This window comes from Oncorhynchus mykiss, chromosome 13 (assembly GCF_057628025.1).
Source record: "Oncorhynchus mykiss isolate SJ-2025 chromosome 13, ASM5762802v1, whole genome shotgun sequence".
NCBI lineage: Eukaryota > Metazoa > Chordata > Actinopteri > Salmoniformes > Salmonidae > Oncorhynchus > Oncorhynchus mykiss.
This window is the reverse complement of record NC_143034.1, coordinates 277,151-287,004: the sequence shown is the minus strand read 5'-3', so window position 1 is coordinate 287,004 and position 9,854 is coordinate 277,151.

Here is a 9,854-nt window from a genome sequence, read left to right as displayed (position 1 = left end):
CTCTCCTTGTCCTGGTCTGCTTCTGGGTTCGACTTTGAAGAATCGTGACAGCCTGTCTTCTTACTATTGTTTAATTTCTTTACCTACCTATTGTTCACCTAATACAGGCTCTAACCAATAGTGCAAAAAATGTAAGTAAGCATTTCAATGTAAGATCTGTTGTATTCAGTGCATGTGACAAATAAACTGACTTGATTTTATTTGATCTGAGTAGCCGGGTGAGGTGGGCCTGGCTCAGAGATAGCTTCGGGGCTGGGCCACTCGGTGGCAGCTAGCTAGCTGTGATGATCAGGAGTAATGGTCCAGGATTTGCGGCAGGAATCCGGTGTTGTAGTGGAGAAAAACAGTCCGAGGCTGGTTGGTATTATCCAGGCTAAAAAAACAACTGGTGCCTCTGCAGAAGGTAAAGGCCGCTAGCAGTGGCTAACAATGACTAAATAGCTAGTAGCTAATTAGCTGGTTAGTTTCTGATGCCTAGCTTCTGATGGAGGTTCTGGCTATAAGGTCTAAAAAAAAATTGCGGATCTGTGTCACATTGAGTGAAGCAGTTTACCGGAAGGTATATTTCATTTAAAAATGGAAAAGTGATTGAAAAATAAATTGGAATATATACAAAAAAATATGAAAAATACAAAAAGTAAACGAGAGGACAACAAACCATGTCTGCATTGCTACGCCATCATGGAAACAGTATGAGGCTACAAGCTTGGCACACCTGCATTTGGGGAGTTTCTCTGTTCTTCTCTGCAGATCCTCTCAAGCTCTGTCAGATTGGATGGGGAGCATCGCTGCACAGCTATTTTTAAGTTTCTCCAGAGATGTTCGATCAGGCTCTGGCTGGGCCACTCAAGGACATTCAGAGACTTGTCCCGAAGCCACTCCTGCGTTGTCTTGGCAGTGTGCTTAGGGTCGTTGTCCTGTCGGAAGGTGAACCTTCGCCCCAGTCTGAGGTCCTGAGCACTCTGGAGCAGGTTTTCATCAAGGATCTCTCTGTACTTTACTCCGTTCATCTTTGCCTCGATCATGACTAGTCTCCCAGTCCCTGATGCTGAAAAACATCCCCACAGCATAATGCTTCCACCACCATGCTTCACCGTAGGGATGGTGCCAGGTTTCATCCAGACGTGACACTTGGCACTCAGGCCAAATAGTTCAATCATGGTTTCATCAGACCATATTATGGGGTATTGTGGGGTTATTATGGGGTATTGTGATGTCATTATGGGGTATTGTGATGTCATTATGGGGTATTGTGATGTCATTATGGGGTATTGTGTATAGATTGCTGAGTTTTAATTTATTTAATCAATTTCAGAATAAGGCTGTACTTTCCGGAGGCTCTGTATGTTATCAAGCATTTCACACATTGTCCATATACTGACTGTTAGCACTTGGTGGTCTATAGCAGCTTCCCACCAGAATGGGCTTTAGGTTAGGCAGATGAACCTGTAGCCATATTACTTCAACACTATTTAACATGAGATCCTCTCTAAGCTTAACAGGAACGTGGTTCTGAAAATAGACCGTAACATCGCCCCCGTTGGCATTTCTGTCTTTTCTGTAGATGTTAGATGAGCCTTTACGTCGGTAGCGCTGCCCTCTGGATGATCGCTGGATGATTCTGCTTAAGTCTAAAATGACGGATAATGAACAGGGTTTACAATTTGTCTAAATTGTGTTGTACTAGATAGGTAACTCTGTGTTGTATTAGATAGATAACTGTGTTGTATTAGATAGATAACTCTTCATCCATAATAAGGCAGAGGATGATATCACCTGTTTTCTCAGCAACAGGTTATGATCAATGACATCAAAAGCTGCACTGAAGTCTAACAGAACAGATCCCACAATCGTCTTACTATCAATTTCATCCAGCCAATCATCAGTCATTTGTGTCAATATGTTGAGTGCCCTTCCCTATAAACATGCTGGAAGTCTGTTGTTAATTTGTTTTCTGTAAAATAACTTTGTATTTGAACAAACTTTATTTTTTTTCCCCAAAAGTTTGATAAGCACTTGTACCAGGCTGATTGGTCGGCCTCGCGAATCAATAAAGGGTGCCATGTCTGTGGGCACACATCGTATTCTCGGCCTAAATCATGTTACTGTCTGTAGGTTAACATGAGGAAGAGGTTCTATTCATGTTACTGTGTGTTAACATGAGATTCTATTCGTGTTACTGTGTGTTAACGTGAGGAAGAGGTTCTATTCATGTTACTGTGTGTTAACATGAGATTCTATTCATGTTATTGTGTGTTAACATGAGGTTCTATTCATGTTACTGTGTGTTAACATGAGGTTCTATTCATGTTACTGTGTGTTGACATGAGGTTCTATTCATGTTACTGTGTGTTAACATGAGGAAGAGGTTCTATTCATGTTACTGTGTGTTAACATGAGATTCTATTCATGTTACTGTGTGTTAACATGAGGAAGAGGTTCTATTCATGTTACTGTGTGTTAACGTGAAGAAGAGGCTCTATTCATGTTACTGTGTGTTAACATGAGGAAGAGGTTCTATTCGTGTAACTGTGTGTGTTAACATGAGGAAGAGGTTCTATTCATGTTACTGTGTGTTAACATGAGATTATATTCATGGGACTGTGTGTTAACATGAGGTTCTATTCATGTTACTGTGTGTTAACATGAGGTTCTATTCATGTTACTGTGTGTTAACATGAGGTTCTATTCATGTTACTGTGTGTTAACATGAGGTTCTATTCATGTTACTGTGTGTTAACGTGAGGAAGAGGTTCTATTCATGTTACTGTGTGTTAACGTGAGGAAGAGTTTGTATTCATGTTACTGTGTGTTAACGTGAGGAAGAGGTTGTAATCATGTTACTGTCTGTATTAACATGAGGTTCTATTCATGTTACTGTGTGTTAACATGAGGCTCTAATCATGTTACTGTGTGTTAACATGAGGAAGAGGTTCTATTCATGATACTGTGTGTTAACATGAGGTTCTATTCATGTTACTGTGTGTTAACGTGAGGAAGAGGTTGTATTCATGGGACTGTGTGTTAACGTGAGGAAGAGGTTCTATTCATGTTATTGTGTGTTAACATGAGGTTCTATTCATGTTACTGTGTGTGTTAACATGAGATTCTATTCATGTTACTGTGTGTGTTAACATGAGGAAGAGGTTCTATTCATGTTACTGTGTGTTAACATGAGGTTCTATTCATGTTACTGTGTGTTAACATGAGGAACAGGTTCTATTCATGTTACTGTGTGTTAACATGAGGTTCTATTCATGTTACTGTGTGTGTTAACATGAGGTTCTATTCATTTTACTGTGTGAAAACATGAGGAAGAGGTTCGATTCATGTTACTGTGTGTTAACATGAGGAAGAGGTTCTATTCATGTCACTGTGTGTTAACATGAGGTTCTATTCATGTTACTGTGTGTGTTAACATGAGGTTCTATTCATGTTACTGTGTGTTAACATGAGGTTCTATTCATTTTACTGTGTGAAAACATGAGGAAGAGGTTTGATTCATGTTACTGTGTGTTAACATGAGGAAGAGGTTCTATTCATGTTACTGTGTGTGTTAACATGAGGAAGAGGTTCGATTCATGTTACTGTGTGTTAACATGAGGTTCTATTCATGTTACTGTGTGTTAACATGAGGTTCTATTCATGTTACTGTGTGTGTTAACATGAGGAAGAGGTTCTATTAATTTTACTGTGTGTTAACATGAGGTTCTATTCATGTTACTGTGTTAACATGAGGTTCTATTCATGTTACTGTGTGTTAACATGAGGAAGAGGTTCTATTCGTGTTACTGTGTGTTAACATGAGGAAGAGGTTCTATTCGTGTTACTGTGTGTTAACATGAGGTTCTATTCATGTTACTGTGTGAAAACATGAGGAAGAGGTTCTATTCATTTTACTGTGTGTTAACATGAGGAAGAGGTTCTATTCATGATACTGTGTGTTAACGTGAGGAAGAGGTTCTATTCATGATACTGTGTTAACGTGAGGAAGAGGTTCTATTCATGTTACTGTGTGTTAACACAAGGTTCTATTCATGTTACTGTGTGTTAACATGAGGAAGAGGTTCTATTCATGTTACTGTGTGTTAACATGAGGAAGAGGGTTCTATACATGTTACTGTGTGTTAACGTGAGGAAGAGGTTCTATTCATGTTAATGTGTGTTAACATGAGGTTCCATTCATGTTACTGTGTGTTAACATGAGGAAGAGGTTCTATTCATGTTACTGTGTGCTGACATGAGGTTCTATTCATGTTACTGTGTGTTAACATGAGGAAGAGGTTCTATTCATGTTACTGTGTGTTAACATGAGGTTCTATTCATGTTACTGTGTGTTAACATGAGGTTCTATTCATGTTACTGTGTATTAACATGAGGTTCTATTCATGTTACTGTGTGTTGACATGAGGTTCTATTCATGTTACTGTGTGCTAACACAAGGTTCTATTCATGTTACTGTGTGTTAACGTGAGGTTCTATTCATGTTACTGTGTGTTAACATGAGGAAGAGGTTCTATTCATGTTACTGTGTGTTAACGTGAGGAAGAGGTTCTATTCATGTTAATGTGTGTTAACATGAGGTTCTATTCATGTTACTGTGTGTGTTAACATGAGGAAGAGGTTCTATTCATGTTACTGTGTGTTAACATGAGGAAGAGGTTCTATTTGTGTTACTGTGTGTTAACATGAGGTTCTATTCATGGTACTGTGTGAAAACATGAGGAAGAGGTTCTATTTATGTTACTGTGTGTTAACGTGAGGTTCTATTCATGTTACTGTGTGTTAACATGAGGAAGAGGTTCTATTCATGTTACTGTGTGTTAACATGAGGTTCTATTCATGTTACTGTGTGTTAACACAAGGTTCTATTCATGTTACTGTGTGTTAACGTGAGGAAGAGGTTCTATTCATGTTACTGTGTGTTAACATGAGGTTCTATTCATGTTACTGTGTGTTAACGTGAGGAAGAGGTTTTATTCATGTTACTGTGTGTTAACATGAGGTTCTATTCATGTTACTGTGTGTTAACGTGAGGAAGAGGTTCTATTCATGTTACTGTGTGTTAACATGAGGTTCTATTCATGTTACTGTGTTAACGTGAGGTTCTATTCATGTTACTGTGTGTTAACGTGAGGAAAAGGTTCCATTCATGTTACTGTGTGTGTTAACACGAGGTTCTATTCATGTTACTGTGTTAATGTGAGGAAGAGGTTCTATTCATGTTACTGTGTGTTAACACGAGGTTCTATTCATGTTACTGTGTTAATGTGAGGAAGAGGTTCTATTCATTATTTAACAGCCCTGCAGGTCCAGAGAATCCATCAGATTCCCTAATGGTTGTAAACAGATTAACACACACAGCTGGATACCAAGCACACACACTGTCTAGATGAGCACACTGTAGCAGGGATTATGGGTAATCCTCCAATCTTACTTCCTCTGGTGAATCACACACAAACATACACCAATCAATGCTGAACAGCTTCACACAACCGAGACATCCCATAGAAACACTATGTAAACAGTCCTACCATACCAAGGCATGTTGCCATGGAGACTAGGATGGAAGGGCGCTATGGAAACAGTCCTACTGTACTAGATCATGTTGCCATGGAGACTAGGATGGAAGGGCGCTATGAATGTCTAGATGTACGGTAGAATGTCTAGATGCACGGTAGAATGTCTAGATGCACGGTAGAATGTCTAGATGGATGGTAGAACGTCTAGCCGCACGGTAGAATGTCTTGCCACACGGTAGAATGTCTAGATGCACGGTAGAATGTCTAGAATGTCTAGCCGCACCGTAGAATGTCTAGCCGCACGGCAGAATGTCTAGATGCACGGTAGAATGTCTAGATGCACGGTAGAATGTCTAGATGGATGGTAGAACGTCTAGCCGCACGGTAGAATGTCTAGCCACACGGTAGAATGTCTAGATGCACGGTAGAATGTCTAGAATGTCTAGCCGCACGGTAGAATGTCTAGAATGTCTAGATGCACGGTAGAATGTCTAGATGGATGGTAGAATGTCTAGATGAACAGTAGAATGTCTAGATGGATGGTAGAATGTCTAGAATGTCTAGATGAACGGTAGAATGTCCTAGATGGATGGTAGAATGTCTAGAATGTCTAGCTGCACGGTAGAATGTCTAGATGGATGGTAGAATGTCTAGATGAACAGTAGAATGTCTAGATGGATGGTAGAATGTCTAGAATGTCTAGATGAACGGTAGAATGTCCTAGATGGATGGTAGAATGTCTAGAATGTCTAGCTGCACGGTAGAATGTCTAGCCGCACGGTAGAATATCTAGATGCACGGTAGAATGTCTAGATGCACGGTAGAATGTCTAGATGGATGGTAGAATGTCTAGATGGATGGTAGAATGTCTAGCCGCACGGTAGAATGTCTAGCCACACGGTAGAATGTCTAGATGCACGGTAGAATGTCTAGAATGTCTAGCCGCACGGTATAATGTCTAGAATGTCTAGATGAACGGTAGAATGTCTAGATGAACGGTAGAATGTCTAGCTGCACAGTAGAATGTCTAGATGGATGGTAGAATGTCTAGATGAACGGTAGAATGTCTAGAATGTTTAGCTGCAAGGTAGAATGTCTAGCCGCACGGTAGAATATCTAGCCGCACAGTAGAATGTCTAGACGCACGGTAGAATGTCTAGACGCACGGTAGAATGTCTAGATGCACGGTAGAATGTCTAGATGGATGGTAGAATGTCTAGATGAACGGTAGAATGTCTAGCTGCACGGTAGAATGTCTAGATGCACGGTAGAATGTCTAAAATGTCTAGATGCATGGTAGAATGTCTAGATGGATGGTAGAATGTCTAGATGCACGGTAGAATGTCTAGAATGTCTAGACGCACGGTAGAATGTCTAGCTGCACGGTAGAATGTCTAGATGCACGGTAGAATGTCTAGAATGTCTAGACGCACGGTAGAATGTCTAGATGGATGGTAGAATGTCTAGAATGTCTAGATGAACGGTAGAATGTCTAGCTGCACGGTAGAATGTCTAGATGCACGGTAGAATGTCTAGAATGTCTAGATGCACGGTAGAATGTCTAGATGGATGGTAGAATGTCTAGAATGTCTAGATGAACGGTAGAATGTCTAGATGGATGGTAGAATGTCTAGAATGTCTAGATGAATGGTAGAATGTCTAGATGGATGGTAGAATGTCTAGATGCACGGTAGAATGTCTAGATGCACGCTAGAATGTCTAGATGCACGCTAGAATGTCTAGATGCACGGTAGAATATCTAGCCGCACGGTAGAATATCTAGATGCACGGTAGAATGTCTAGATGCACGGTAGAATGTCTAGAATGTCTAGCCGCACGGTAGAATGTCTAGAATGTCTAGATGCACGGTAGAATGTCTAGACGCACGGTAGAATGTCTAGCCGCACGGTAGAATGTCTAGATGCACGGTAGAATGTCTAGATGGATGGTAGAACGTCTAGCCGCACGGTAGAATGTCTAGCCACACGGTAGAATGTCTAGATGCACGGTAGAATGTCTAGAATGTCTAGCCGCACGGTAGAATGTCTAGAATGTCTAGATGCACGGTAGAATGTCTAGACGCACGGTAGAATGTCTAGCCGCACGGTAGAATGTCTAGATGGATGGTAGAATGTCTAGATGAACAGTAGAATGTCTAGATGGATGGTAGAATGTCTAGAATGTCTAGATGAACGGTAGAATGTCTAGATGGATGGTAGAATGTCTAGAATGTCTAGCTGCACGGTAGAATGTCTAGCCGCACGGTAGAATATCTAGCCGCACGGTAGAATATCTAGATGCACGGTAGAATGTCTAGATGCACGGTAGAATGTCTAGATGGATGGTAGAATGTCTAGATGGATGGTAGAATGTCTAGCCGCACGGTAGAATGTCTAGCCACACGGTAGAATGTCTAGATGCACGGTAGAATGTCTAGAATGTCTAGCCGCACGGTACAATGTCTAGAATGTCTAGATGCACGGTAGAATGTCTAGAATGTCTAGCTGCACGGTAGAATGTCTAGATGAACGGTAGAATGTCTAGATGAACGGTAGAATGTCTAGCTGCACAGTAGAATGTCTAGATGAACGGTAGAATGTCTAGCTGCACAGTAGAATGTCTAGATGAACGGTAGAATGTCTAGAATGTCTAGCCGCACGGTATAATGTCTAGAATGTCTAGATGAACGGTAGAATGTCTAGATGAACGGTAGAATGTCTAGCTGCACAGTAGAATGTCTAGATGGATGGTAGAATGTCTAGATGAACGGTAGAATGTCTAGAATGTTTAGCTGCAAGGTAGAATGTCTAGAAGCACGGTAGAATATCTAGCCGCACAGTAGAATGTCTAGACGCACGGTAGAATGTCTAGACGCACGGTAGAATGTCTAGATGCACGGTAGAATGTCTAGATGCACGGTAGAATGTCTAGCTGCACGGTAGAATGTCTAGATGCACGGTAGAATGTCTAAAATGTCTAGATGCATGGTAGAATGTCTAGATGGATGGTAGAATGTCTAGATGCACGGTAGAATGTCTAGAATGTCTAGACGCACGGTAGAATGTCTAGCTGCACGGTAGAATGTCTAGATGCACGGTAGAATGTCTAGAATGTCTAGACGCACGGTAGAATGTCTAGATGGATGGTAGAATGTCTAGAATGTCTAGATGAACGGTAGAATGTCTAGCTGCACGGTAGAATGTCTAGATGCACGGTAGAATGTCTAGAATGTCTAGATGCACGGTAGAATGTCTAGATGGATGGTAGAATGTCTAGAATGTCTAGATGAACGGTAGAATGTCTAGATGGATGGTAGAATGTCTAGATGAATGGTAGAATGTCTAGATGGATGGTAGAATGTCTAGATGCACGGTAGAATGTCTAGATGCACGCTAGAATGTCTAGATGCACGCTAGAATGTCTAGATGCACGGTAGAATATCTAGCCGCACGGTAGAATATCTAGATGCACGGTAGAATGTCTAGATGCACGGTAGAATGTCTAGAATGTCTAGCCGCACGGTAGAATGTCTAGAATGTCTAGATGAACGGTAGAATGTCTAGACGCACGGTAGAATGTCTAGCCGCACGGTAGAATGTCTAGATGCACGGTAGAATGTCTAGATGGATGGTAGAACGTCTAGCCGCACGGTAGAATGTCTAGCCACACGGTAGAATGTCTAGATGCACGGTAGAATGTCTAGAATGTCTAGCCGCACGGTAGAATGTCTAGAATGTCTAGATGCACGGTAGAATGTCTAGACGCACGGTAGAATGTCTAGCCGCACGGTAGAATGTCTAGATGGATGGTAGAATGTCTAGATGAACAGTAGAATGTCTAGATGGATGGTAGAATGTCTAGAATGTCTAGATGAACGGTAGAATGTCTAGATGGATGGTAGAATGTCTAGAATGTCTAGCTGCACGGTAGAATGTCTAGCCGCACAGTAGAATATCTAGCCGCACGGTAGAATATCTAGATGCACGGTAGAATGTCTAGATGCACGGTAGAATGTCTAGATGGATGGTAGAATGTCTAGATGGATGGTAGAATGTCTAGCCGCACGGTAGAATGTCTAGCCACACGGTAGAATGTCTAGATGCACGGTAGAATGTCTAGAATGTCTAGCCGCACGGTACAATGTCTAGAATGTCTAGATGCACGGTAGAATGTCTAGAATGTCTAGCTGCACGGTAGAATGTCTAGATGAACGGTAGAATGTCTAGATGAACGGTAGAATGTCTAGCTGCACAGTAGAATGTCTAGATGGATGGTAGAATGTCTAGAATGTCTAGATGAACGGTAGAATGTCTAGAATGTCTAGCTGCAAGG